This window comes from Canis aureus, chromosome 33 (genome assembly GCF_053574225.1).
Source record: "Canis aureus isolate CA01 chromosome 33, VMU_Caureus_v.1.0, whole genome shotgun sequence".
NCBI lineage: Eukaryota > Metazoa > Chordata > Mammalia > Carnivora > Canidae > Canis > Canis aureus.
Window position 1 is genome coordinate 1,783,822 of NC_135643.1, and position 12,756 is coordinate 1,796,577.

The 12,756-nt window shown below is 39.1% G+C and overlaps 1 protein-coding gene and 1 long non-coding RNA gene across 12 annotated transcripts in view; one reads left to right on the forward strand and one right to left on the reverse strand.

Moving 5' to 3' along the window:
* Positions 1-12,756, forward strand: part of SEPTIN11 (septin 11) — a 105,083-nt gene that overhangs the window by 13,188 nt on the left and 79,139 nt on the right. The window lies entirely within an intron of this gene.
* Positions 1,093-12,756, reverse strand: part of LOC144304120 (uncharacterized) — a 43,451-nt gene continuing 31,787 nt past the window's right edge. Inside the window, exon 9 of one of the 2 annotated variants that reach the window (XR_013371089.1) lies at positions 1,093-1,203. This is a non-coding gene — a long non-coding RNA (uncharacterized LOC144304120). Of the gene's footprint in view, positions 1,204-9,969; positions 10,366-12,756 lie in introns of those variants that run through there. The other variant, XR_013371088.1, reaches the window with a different exon arrangement.

Here is a 12,756-nt window from a genome sequence, read left to right on the forward strand (position 1 = left end):
CATCATCATGAAATGCTAAGCATGAGCCCATAGAGGGAACAGTTACTGTACCAAGCTTGCTTACATATGCTTTTATTGAACTTTTGAGTTCATGGATATTACTTTTCTAAGGTTTTATATATTTATTCACGAGAGACACAGAGAGGCAGAAATAGAAAGAGGCAGACGGAGAAGCAGGCTCCTGGTGGGGAGCCCAATGTGGGACTTGATCCCTGGACTCTGGGATCATGCCCTGAGCCAAAAGCAGCCACTCAACCAGTGAGTCACCCAGGTGTCCCTAAACACTGAAACCTTCATATGCAGTATTTATCATTGAGCTTTATTTAATGCCAGCAGTGCTGGTAGAGTCATAGGACCTTTAACAGTGGAAAGCAAGCTGAGGGTCATTTTTGGTTTTAGCCCAATCTCTTCAGAATGCCTAATCCCAGTAGCTTGCTCTGAGCTCCCTTTTAGTGGTCAGCACTGTCATAACACACTTGCCAGATCAGCTAATTGGCCGAGTTAAAATCTGCAGCACGAAGTCTCTCCTGCCTACTTTTTAAAATGGCAGACTTTTAGGGCCTCTTTTAGAGCAGACATGTTCTTTCTAAGTCTATTTGAGGTATTAAAGATATTCTTATTGGAGAGAAATGTTTTTTTAATTAACATAAAATGTTCTCTTTTGAGAATTTATGCCTGTTACTTGTGTACAATATTGTGGAAAATGTCTGCTTACTTTTTGTGTTTTGTTTATGAAAGAAAGTTACCATGTAGCAAGCACATTTTGGTCATGTAAACACATTGAAGGAAATAATGCTTGTATTGATGATATTTAAAAGTGCATTTTTAGTTCATAACATAAAGCAAGAATTGTTATTCTTTTGTAGTTGATTTAGGAGCTAATAATGATATTCTTCCTTATGATAGACTGCAGTATATGGATATTCTAAATTTGGAACTCTACTTAGGATTTCAGGGTTTAAGGGGAATGAATTTGTGATGGTAAAAGGTTCTTGTGTCATCAGAAATACTCTCAGGCCTTGGCTCAGCTGTTTTATTGATGGAAAAAGATGATATGCTTCAGAATAAGAGCTATTAAGAATTTCAGCAACGTTCTGAACAACTGCAAGCCTACTGTTGCAATAGGATGCCATTCCTTTTCCATGGTCAATTCTCCAACAGAATCTGCCCTTTGTATTCCTTGGACTTTTGTTAACCACATTCCTGGGAAGGAGGGAAGAGCAATGTCTCATCTTATCATCTACATTGCAGCTTAGTCCAACCTACTTTTTTTGCATGGTTCCTAGAGATAGTGAATAGTTGGTTAATACCCTGCATGTTAACGTTACTACAACTCAAGGTTTATGCCATTTTTTGCAAATAATACTCCTGTGAAATGAGCTTTCTTATCTCCACATGACAAGTATTTGAATCCACGTTAGGGCTACGAACAAAATTTAGGAAGACTTTCTGTTAAATCACATGCATTGTCCTCTTCATGAAGGGTAGAGACAACCTGTTAAGGCTTATAACAGAACTGTCACCTGATTAGGAAAATACAGGACCTATTTTCAGCAAAGAGGGTGAAATATTAGTATGAGTAGCAGGGTTTTTTTTATTGTATTAAGTTAATAGATTTTGAAAAACTTCAAATTTAAACTCAGCAATAACACATCTTGAAAAAGAAAGTAAATTCATGTAATCTAGGCCTCAATTAATGATCACACTTTATTACAGTTAGAAAAATGCAGAACTTGATGTAGCCATCACATTAATAAGAAATAGAAGCTTATCTTATGTATTCTCTTTAAAATAGTTGATGAATGGCTTTTCACAGCTTTCAGTGGCCTGTTTGGTTCTGGATTGCTTTAGTTATGGCATGGTAAAATAGTAAGGTAAAATACCAAAGATGGTAACATAAACCATCTTTGACCAGAGTGAGCTTCATTATTTGGCTCATTTATTGGAGGGGGAAAAAAAATACCAAAAAGACAACTCTCAGATTCTTTGGTTCAACCAGTGTAAATGGGCAAGCATGTGCCCCTTATCTCTGCCTGGCAAATGAGGACCTCAGCAGAACCAGAGTTTTCAGTTTTTCAGGAGAACATGGAATGAACATTTAGAGTTTGAGGTGAAATTTCCCCACCTAAAAATGTTGGCAGTAAAGTGAAATATTTTTAAAATACTGTGTGGGCCACATAAACATGTTCGTGGGCTATAACTGCCAACTTGTAATCTGATTTCCACTGAAAATAATTCGTTTATTTTTCTTGTATTTGAATAAAGAAACCATTAACTCTTTTTTTTGGGGGGTATGTCTTTTTAAATGCTTTAACATTTGAATAAATAAAGTGCTTTTTGTAGAAAATGTGCTTGTTTTTAAAACAGAAGTGAAGCCATTACTTGAACTCTAAAATGACAGTGTCTAGATTGTTGGAGGGGGGTATCAAAACTTGAAATTTGTTTCCTTAACAGGATATCTCCAAACAGGTTTGCACTGTAGGAGATCTGATTGGGAGAAGCAGGACCTTGTGTGAGTATCGAGGGCCCACAGCAGAGAGAGCAGAAGGCACTCCTGAGTGTATGGTGTCCAGTGCCAATGTCCCTCTGCAAAAACATGTGCTATATATAGTGGGTTTTTTTTTTTTTCTTTTTGGTTTAGGTCCAATGACAGTTAATGACTGTTCCTTATAGGCTGTGAAATTATTTATGAGTTTGACAGTAGGATGATGTAAAATACAAGTGGAGATAGGTAGAATACAGTCTGTGACCAAATCCCAATAAATTGTTAGTGCTAGAGCCAGGAGGGACTTCAGAGGTCATCCAATCCAGGGCCTTCCTTTAAGATGAGGAAACTTGAGTCCTAGGTTTCAGCTGAGGCTGAAAGTTCTCATTAACTCTTCCCTGCCCAGCCCTCTCCCTTCCTTCGCTCTCTTCTTCCTGCCTATAGGGAAATGTATCTGCCAGGAATTGGAGAGTCTCTCAGAAAAACAAAGAAGTCCGAGAACCTGCGTGGCTCAGTGGTTGAGCATCTGCCTTTGGCTCAGGGTGTGATCCCAGGGTCTTGGAATCGGGTCCCACATCAAGCTCCCTGGAGGGAGCCTGCTTCCACCTCTGCCTGTGTCTGTCTGTCTGTCTATCTGTCTGTGTCTCTCTCTCTCTCTCTCTCTGTCTCTCATGAATAAATAAATACAAATCTTAAAAAAAAAAAAAAGATGTTTAGTAAACTGAATATTTAGAAAAGATCTTCCTGGAGTTTGATTTAGCTTGTCTTTGTTTTTTATTGATAAAATTTCTGTTACTTTTTTTTTTTTTAAGATTTTATTTATTTATTTGAGAGCCAGAGATAGCGAGAGATAGCAGGAGCAGGGAGAGAGGAAGAAGCAGGTTCTGTGTGACCAGGGAGCCTGAGTAGGGAGCTTGACTTGGGGCTCAATCCCAGGACCCCACAATCATGACTGGAGACAGATGCTTAACTGACTGAGTCACCCAGGCTCCCCCTGTTGCTGTTTTATGAGTTTTGATATGCTTCTTTCCAAAAGCCTACTCTTCCATATTATTTTTTAGAAAGGAAAAAACCAGTTAGATATTTGACAGGAAAATGTAGCAATTTATTACCCTTCTGTAGCGTTTCATTGAACCACGTGAAATAGATGATTTCAGCTATTTCTAAAGTACAAAAATGTTAGTTTCATATGATTTAAGATCGTAGCTTGAGCAAAAGGGTTATGAGTACTTTAAAAGGGTAGCTTCTTATTCTTATGACATTGTTGGCATTTACGTGATCATTGACCATTCAGGCCTTCTCGATTTATCCTGCTCAAACATTGTTATGCTGGAGCATCTTTTTACTAAAACATGTGGAATTGAAAGCTCCATGTGCATACATGGAGCAGTCTTCCTTCCACTGGCTATGTTTGGCTTGAAAAAGCCTTCCTTGCCTTGAAGAAAAGATGACCACGCTAAAGTCAGATGCTGGATTTGTTTCTGATTTTTCAGGCCAACGGAAGCAAGTTGGAATGGGCATGATTTTCATTCTCAGTCTTGGTCAACAGCACAGTAGTTTGATATGCAGTTATATTAATATTAAACCCTGAATTGAGGATCTGTGACTCTTGAAAACATTGCCCTGTAATTGAACCCTAATAGTGATTTGGGTGAGGGGTGAGAAGGAAGCAAATGAGTCCACAGAAAGAAATGTCGTAAACTTTACACCTTCCAGTTTTCTGAATTGAATCCACTGAATATTGGCTTTGTCAATACAACTTCTGTAAAAGAAGTATCATTTTAGCATTTTGGAGATTCCAAAAATAAGTATAAAATAAGAAGCATTTGTGCTTAACTATGATAGGGGAAAACTTATTTGAAGGATGTTATGACCTCTGAATCATATTTGAGACCCCTGACCAAATAAAATAAATCTTTTGATTTTAGGCATCATGGAAATTAATACTAAATATATGCATGCTCATTTTTCTTAAGAAATTAGAAAACAGAAATCCACTCTAAATCCAGTCAATTGGAGAAAGCCAAACTACAAAATTCCTGATTTGTAGAGATCTTAGTGCACCACAGCTGAATAAATAACAACTAAAGAGTCATCACAAACAGCAAGTTGGAAATGTGATTTTTCTGTACTACTTTGAATGAGGGGGGGTTAGTTAGAAATTCACTTCTGACATTTTAAACTCCTTTTGACTATTTTTTTTTTTTATATTTTATTTATTTATTTAGGATAGTCACAGAGAGAGAGAGAGAGGCAGAGACACAGGCAGAGGGAGAAGCAGGCTCCATGCACCGGGAGCCCGACGTGGGATTCGATCCCGGGTCTCCAGGATCGCGCCCTGGGCCAAAGGCAGGCGCCAAACCGCTGCGCCACCCAGGGATCCCACTCCTTTTGACTATTACTTTAAAATTTGAATGCTTTACTCCAGTTCTTAAAGAACTGTAGAACTAAACTGTAGAACTCAAGGGCCTTTTTATTGGGATAAAAGGTTTTCCAAAGGAAAAAAGTATGAGACAGGCTGAATCTGTTTTCTCCTCTCTTAATTTATTTCGGCAAAAATGCCTTTCCCTACTCCTCTGTTCAGGATGAAGACTCACATTCCCCAGGATGGCATGTATGTCTCTCCATGATTTGATGCCTTTCTTTCCATAATCCGCAGTAGGCACCATACATCCCCTTCTTTCACACTCTGCCTTTGCACCTCATGTCCATGCCTCTTTCCTGGCCTCTTCCCACCTTCTGCAGCTACTCATCCTCAAGTTTTTACAGGCCTCTTTGCTTCCTGCCACCCCTGGGCATAGTTAGGAGAACTATCTTCTTGAATTCCCATTTATCTTAGGCTCTTAGAATAAGCAATACCTTGTAGAACTATAATAGTGTTCATGCCTTATTCATTTTTGTTTTTTTGTTTTTTTTTAAATTTTTATTTATTTATGATAGTCACAGAGAGAGAGAGAGAGAGGCACAGAGACATAGGCAGAGGGAGAAGCAGGCTCCATGCACCGGGAGCCTGATGTGGGATTCGATCCCGGGTCTCCAGGATCGCGCCCTGGGCCAAAGGCAGGCGCCAAACCGCTGCGCCACCCAGGGATCCCAACCTTATTCATTTTTGTATTGTACATCCAGCAAAGAACGGTGCCTGGCAAAAGAGTTCCTCAATAAATGTATAAAAAATAACTGTGCTGGCCCAAGTTTCTGCATGTGTAAGGGACTTTATCAGTAAAAATAATTGGCATAACATCCTAGAAGGAGATTACAGAACAAAGAATTTAATGATCTGCTAAATTTCCCCAGGAATTCTTAGCATTATTTGATGGTTTACAAAGGGAGCTTTGGAGGGCTGAGAGATGAACACAAATGCAGTGGGGCTGAAGATTTAATTTTCATTTCATCTGTTTCTTGTCTCAGTCCAAGCTTTCTCAGCCTGAGGTTGTTCAGGCCATAAGAACTGGAGTTGACAGAGCATAAGATTATTTGCTCCTTTTCATCAGAAAATATTGTAGAGTGACCAGGTGAGGCAGCCTCAGGAAATGGTAAAGGTAGTTCACGTTGTAGTTCTCTTTGATGCTGTATTCAGCACCTTCCCTGGGCTTATTTTTCCTAATTATTGAAATTATGTGTGGCAACGACCCCTATGTGTGGAAATTAGTGTGCTGCTTTCAGTATTTTCATTACTTAAAATCTTTCAGAGAACTCTGAACATGCTTGGTGAAAATACTATAAATTATAGCATGAGAAGTGGTTTTTCGTAGGTATCCTGTGGAAGTGAGGGTACAGCATTCAGGGCAAGAATAAATATTTAGAATATTTTTAGAAGTTTATGTATGATATGTAGATCTCACATAAACATACTCAGTAGTTAGCAAAATTAACATTAAATTGGTAGAGAAAAACATTTTAAATATTGTCTACTATGAAAATTGCTTAAAATGGTCAAGACTGTACCAGGGGCTTTCTATTATATCAGTTGAAACTACAGCAAGCCTGTAATATAGATAGTATCCCTATTTTACAATTAAAGAAAAAGAGACTTAGAAGTAACCTGCCTCAAGTCATTCAGCCCAAAAGTTGCAGAGCTGCAATTTTTTACTCCGGATTGACTTGCAGCCAATGGTTAGAACACTGTTCCATGCTGCTTTATGTTTTTTTTGTTTTTTGTTTTTGCTTTATGTTTTATATTGATTTCAGAGATATTTTTTTCAAGCCTGTCACTGAAGATATTGATATTTAAAGATTAAATCTAAAAACGGCACCAGAGACTTCATGCATCCCTGCCTGAGGTGTGTGTTGGTGAAAGGTAACACAAATTATTCTTAAAACTTAAGTCATTTTATGCATTGTTCTAGAACAGAATATTGAAGTTAGTTATTTTAGCTAAATATTCCTTAATTATGATCATTGAATCTTGTCTGCAGGTAGCACAACAGTTGTGAATATACCAAGACTTTTATGACCTTTTTAGAACAGTATAGTATTTGCTTGGGAGAGTGGGGAAAAGAAATCACCTTGACAGGGATGTGACCTTGGGGCTATTCAGTGATAACAGTGCACATCTTATTCAGTGATAACAGTTCGCATCTTAAAAGAATATTGGAATAAGCCAGTGAGAGTGTGGGTATGAAATGCCAAGTTGTTTCAGTGCCTCTTTTCTGTCCAGCTTTACATGATCTTTAAAAAATAGGACTTTTAAAATATAGGGATGTAAATTACTTTTCTGAAGTCATAATTCTTAAGATGGTCAGTGGCTCTGCAAGATACAACAAACTTTAGGTGGTTATGATATCTCACTACCATGATGATGGTGTGGTTGGACATCTTTTAATGTAGTCATTAGCCGTTTGTACTTACTTTACTATCAATAACCTATTTACATCCTTGCTCTTCCTTCATTTCCAACCCCTAGCTGGGCTATTTCTGTCTATCTTGTTGACATTCATCCTTTTATATGTGCAATAATCTTCTCCCAGTCTGCCATGTGTCTTTACTTTTGTTTTTGCTGTTTTGTACAGAAGCTTTAAGTGTGCCATCTTCTTTTTGGTTTGTATTTTGGGTCTTAAGATTTTTTTTTTTTTAAATTTATGATAGTCACACAGAGAGAGAGAGAGAGAGAGAGAGAGGCAGAGACACAGGCAGAGGGAGAAGCAGGCTCCATGCACCGGGAGCCTGACGTGGGGATTCGATCCCGGGTCTCCAGGATCGCGCCCTGGGCCAAAGGCAAGCACTAAACCGCTGCGCCACCCAGGGATCCCATGTATTTTGGGTCTTGTTTTAGAAATCTAGTTTACTCTTCACTGAAGTTCATTTAATTATGGTTAACAACTGTTTTTGTCTTTTGCTCAGTGGTTAGAGGGGACAAGAATGTAGCAACTGTTAAGAAACAGAGTCCATTCATCCAGTGTGAGATGTCCTGAAATAATAAATTAGAAACAACTCAAAGAGGAGACAGAAAGAGAAGAGGCTGGAACCCAGGACACGAAAAATAACAGAGCTCAAGAATCCAGCCTTTTTTGGAGACGCAGACATTCAGTGCTCTGTGACTTGAAGAAACTTTTATGAGATAATTAACACCTAACTTGTAATTAGCAGTTGAGTACACAGTGAACTAGAGCTAGATGGAGGAACAAGCAGAGGAGCTTGGGTTAGCGATCGGGTCTTTAAGTTAAATGGTTGTTTTTGGCGGGGGTGGGGGGGAGTGGAGAAATCCCCTTTTAACACTCCTTTCAAGTGGGTTATTTGCAGGTTTATAGATTAAAGTTCTCTTAGTAATACTATAATAATACTAATAATACTAATATTGGACACTGTGTTCAGGCACTGTGCCTAAGCACTTTATGTGCATTATCTCATTTAGTCAAACTTATATGTATGCTACTTTACAGAAGAAAAACAGGCTCTAGAAGGTTAAATAACTTGCCCAATGTCACACAGCTAGTAAGTAAAATGGTATCAAGATTTGAATTCAAATCTTTCTGAACTCCAAGCCTTCCAAATGTGATTGTTACGCATTTTTTTTTTTTTGTTACGCATTTTTTAAAACTAAAAAAGGTTTTGGGAAGATACTATATGATGAGTCCTTGAAGTTGATGATTGTGCCTGTTCTACTTGAAAATCAAGTTCTCTCAAGATCTGTTGTCCTGCCCTTGCATTAGTTACTCTTACTTGGAGAAGTTTTTGTAGGACTTCACTACTTGAAGTCTTTATTTTTCATTTTATTATTTTTTAAGTAGGCTCCACACCCAGCATGGAGCCCAGGGCAGTGCTTGAACTCATGACCCTGAGATCAAGGCCTGAGCTGAGATCAAGAGTCGGGTGCCTACTTGGGTGGCTTAGCCAGTTAAGTGTCCACTCAGGTCACGATCCCAGGGTCCTGGGATTGAGCCCCAAGTGGGATCCCCTGCTCAGTGAGGAGCCTGCCTCTCCCTCCCCTGCTGCCTCTCCCTCCCCTGCTGCCTCTCCCCTGACTTGTGGTTTCTCTCTTTCCCTCTCTCTGTTGAATGAATGAATGAATGAATGAATGAAAAAAAAGATTAATAAAAGAAAAAGATTTTATTTATTTATTCATGAGAGACACACAGAGAGAGAGAGAGAGAGAGAGACAGAGACACAGGCAGAGGGAGAAACAGGCTCCATGCAGGGAGCCCGATGCGGGACTCGATCCCGGGACCCCAGGATCAGGCCCTGGGCCAAAGGCAGGTGCTAAACCACTGAGCCACCCAGGGATCCCTATTTGAAACCTTTAAAAACAAATCAAAGTCCCACTTTTCTACCCTGGCTTTGCTACCTTCTGCCCAAGTGAGGAATGGGCCAGTCTCCTTCTAAGCTGTGGCCTGGTTTTCTGTACCCTTCACTCAGGTCACAGGCAAGCCTCCATATTGCTGTGGTGCAAGGGGATTGGATGGACTTTGTTGCTGTGGCTTTATGAGATGCATACATGTGTGTGAGGCAGCCACACAGAGCATGCATGAGGGAAGCAGCCCCCTTACTGGTGCTCAGAGCATGACTATCTTCCCAGGACTTCTCTGTCAACAGTTAACTCCCCAACTTGGCATGTATTTTGTCAGACTATCCTAAACCTGACCTTCCCACTTCAGTGGAAATGTGACATGTATCAAGCAAACAGGGCAGAAACCAAAATTTGTTTATATGGAAGAAATGCTGAGGTAAATCACTGAAATAATTAAATAGTGATAAAGCATGTTTAAAAACTCTGGCTTCATTACTTACTTTGGCTCTGAGACTTTGGGCAAGTTTCTTTATATCTCTGTGACTTAATTTCCACATCTGTGAAATGCAGATAATAGGATCTTTCTTACAGGCTTTGAGGATGCATAATACTTTAATGCAAGTAAAGTAGTGTCCAAGATATAAACAACTGTATGAATGTTAGCAAGTTTTATCGGTTTAAAGCAATAAGCCGCTACTTCTGGAGTGGGGTCCTTGCACTGTTCCAGTACACTTCATGGACATCTTTGCATTCTTATCTCTGCTAGTTTGGGTGAATTGAAAGCACTTTTACCTCATCTTGTAGATAAAGGCATTTCTTGAGGTTTCTAGAGAAGTAGGGTTTATTTGAGCCCCAGGAATACTACTTCTGGCTTTGGGTCTCTGTTTTCACCATGGCCATGTTCTTTTGATCACTCAGATGTAGTCTGCCCATTTAAGCCTTAAGAATTGGGTTCTCTCTCCTTTAATATTGGTGGTGGTTACACCTTCTACCCAGTAGGTAAAGTCTGTATTAAAACATCCTGGATGTCACATGTTGACGCTCCCTACTTCCTCTTCCTTTTTAAAATTAGCCCTTAGCTGTGGTGCTTGTCAACTGTTTACAGCTCAGTAACCCATGTTGATCACTGACATTCTGCCACACACTGTCCTAGATGCTGTGGAGACAAAATGAGCACCGCTTCAGGTTTTTGTTGCTCGGGCTTTCACAGAGTGTTTGAGCAGGAAGGATTTTAAAAGAAAATAATCTCATCCAGCTCTTTCATTTTACAGAGAAGGAAGCCAAGACCCGGGAGAGTAAGTGACCTGCTTTAGCCCATAGACTCAGAACTGGAGCCAAATTCCCTGACTTTTGCTTATACTACAAATCCAAGGACAGTAGAACTGAGGCATTCTAGATAGGTAGTTTGTCAGCAGATTCTTTGGTGGTTTCTAGTTCCCCAGTGGAGAAAACCTAAATCCCCTTCCAGTCTCTTATGTCATGTTTAGGATGCTGGTCACCCACTGATTTATGATGCAAAATATCTCAACAGTTTCAGAGCTGGGTTGCAGATGCTATGAATTGAGTTTAACTTAGGTCCTTAGTGCACTTAGACATTTATAGTCAGCCACCATTTGTAAAAAATGTGAGCCCTTGTAAAAGTCTTATGTAACATAGGTTGGGTTACCATTGGCTCTGCCTGTGTATGCCCCTCTCTCTAGCCTGCAGAATTAAGAGTAACCGGTGACTTAGAGACAGCACAGAACACCATTTGGAAGCTCTCTCTGCCATACCAAAGTACTTACTGGGACAATGTCAGTTTGGGACATTTTGGGTAGTTGGTATACTTTACAAAAGAAAGTATGTCCCATAACCATTCCCAAGGGGTTTTTGTTACATCAATCTATTTTTTTTTTAGTTTTAACAATATTTACTTATTAAAAATAACAATAATCACATTCTATGGTTTTATGAAATGTAATCACGTTTTTCAAAGGAAAAAATTAATGAGATGCATTGTTTTACATTTTTGCAGCTCTTTTTAATGTCTGACTTAATTAAAAAAATAAAAAATAATAATAAAAAGTTAAAAAAATAAAAAAATGATGTCTGACTTAATAAAAGACAGCTGGGTCTTCAGATCTGCTTTTCATTTAATCTAATGGTCTATATTGTTTTGGTTGAAGACCACAAAGATCTAGCCTCACACATAGATAGTTAGAAAAGGAAGAACTTACATACACCTAATAGGTTCCTGGAGAGGCCTCAGCAAACCTCTGACCATACTTTGATAACTACTCCTTTAAAGGAACTCTCCTAGGGCACCTGTGTGGCTCAGTGGTTAACAGTCTGCCTTTGGCTCAGCTTATGATCCCGGGGTCCTGGGATCTAGTCCTGCATCAGGCTCCCTACAGGGAGTACAGGGAGCCTGCTTTTCCCTCTGCCTTTCTCTCTGTCTCTCATGAATAAATAAATAAATAATCTTAAAAAAAAGAATAAGGTAACTCTCCTATCTCTGTCTCCCCATTCATTCCCCTGTAGTGAAGAGCATTGGGTGGCATGTAGGAGGAAGTGGGCACTTCTATTATTTTGAAGTTAGGACTCTTAGTGACTGTGCTGAGGGGGTGTATAAGTTAATACTGTAAAGAAAAACAAGAAAATGACTTAATGCAAATAAGGATAGTGTTTTCGTCTGGTGGTGGACATGAGAGACAGGGATGCCATCATGTAAAGTACCATAGAGCATCAAAACTTTCAATAATCTTCAGTTACTTGGGCTAGGTACTGGGTGTACCAGTGTTTGTTATATTTTCTTTACATGGTAAGGGTATGTTACAGACCTATTTAAAGAAAGCTCTGGTTTCTAGTACCGAGGAAGCCAATGAATCTGTTCTTTTTCTCATTTAATCCTTTCTTTCTTCTTTTTCTTTTTCTTTTTTTCTCTTTCTTTCTTTCTTTTTTTTTTTCTTTTCTTTTTGCATGGATCTTCTGAATCTTTCTAGGTCTAAAAAATACCTGTTTGGATACATGAATTATAACTATATCCATCAGTCTTTTTTCACTTCCTGTACAAGGTATTGACACAAGGCCTAAGGCTTATCATTCTCTCATTGTGTGAATAAACAAAATTAGAGATTCTCAAGCTGAAATAGGGGGCTAGAATCCTGAGCTCTCTTGATGGGGGAATGGTATGACAAAAGCCTCCCACTGCTTTGAGCCTTTGGTGTCTCATTAATACAGGTCCACAAAGGCTGGTTAGTTGTTTTGCTTTCTGCTAGAAAATAGGCTGGTTTTGTGGTTTCAAAACTATACTAAGGTTGTACTTCTTGGAGAGGGCAACCCACTATTTGACTTGCATTAGGATCCATCCCTCTGTTGTATCTTCACATTTGGCTTCAATATTTTATACTTGTTTTGGTGATTGAATACTTGTAGTAAGGTTTTATTTGAAGCCTGATAGTTACTCTAATGTAGGCTCTGGCAACTTTTCTTCTCTTACCACATTGTGAGTTACAGAGTCCCATAATTTAAGAAGTAGACATTATTCATATACTCTTCCTCAACCACT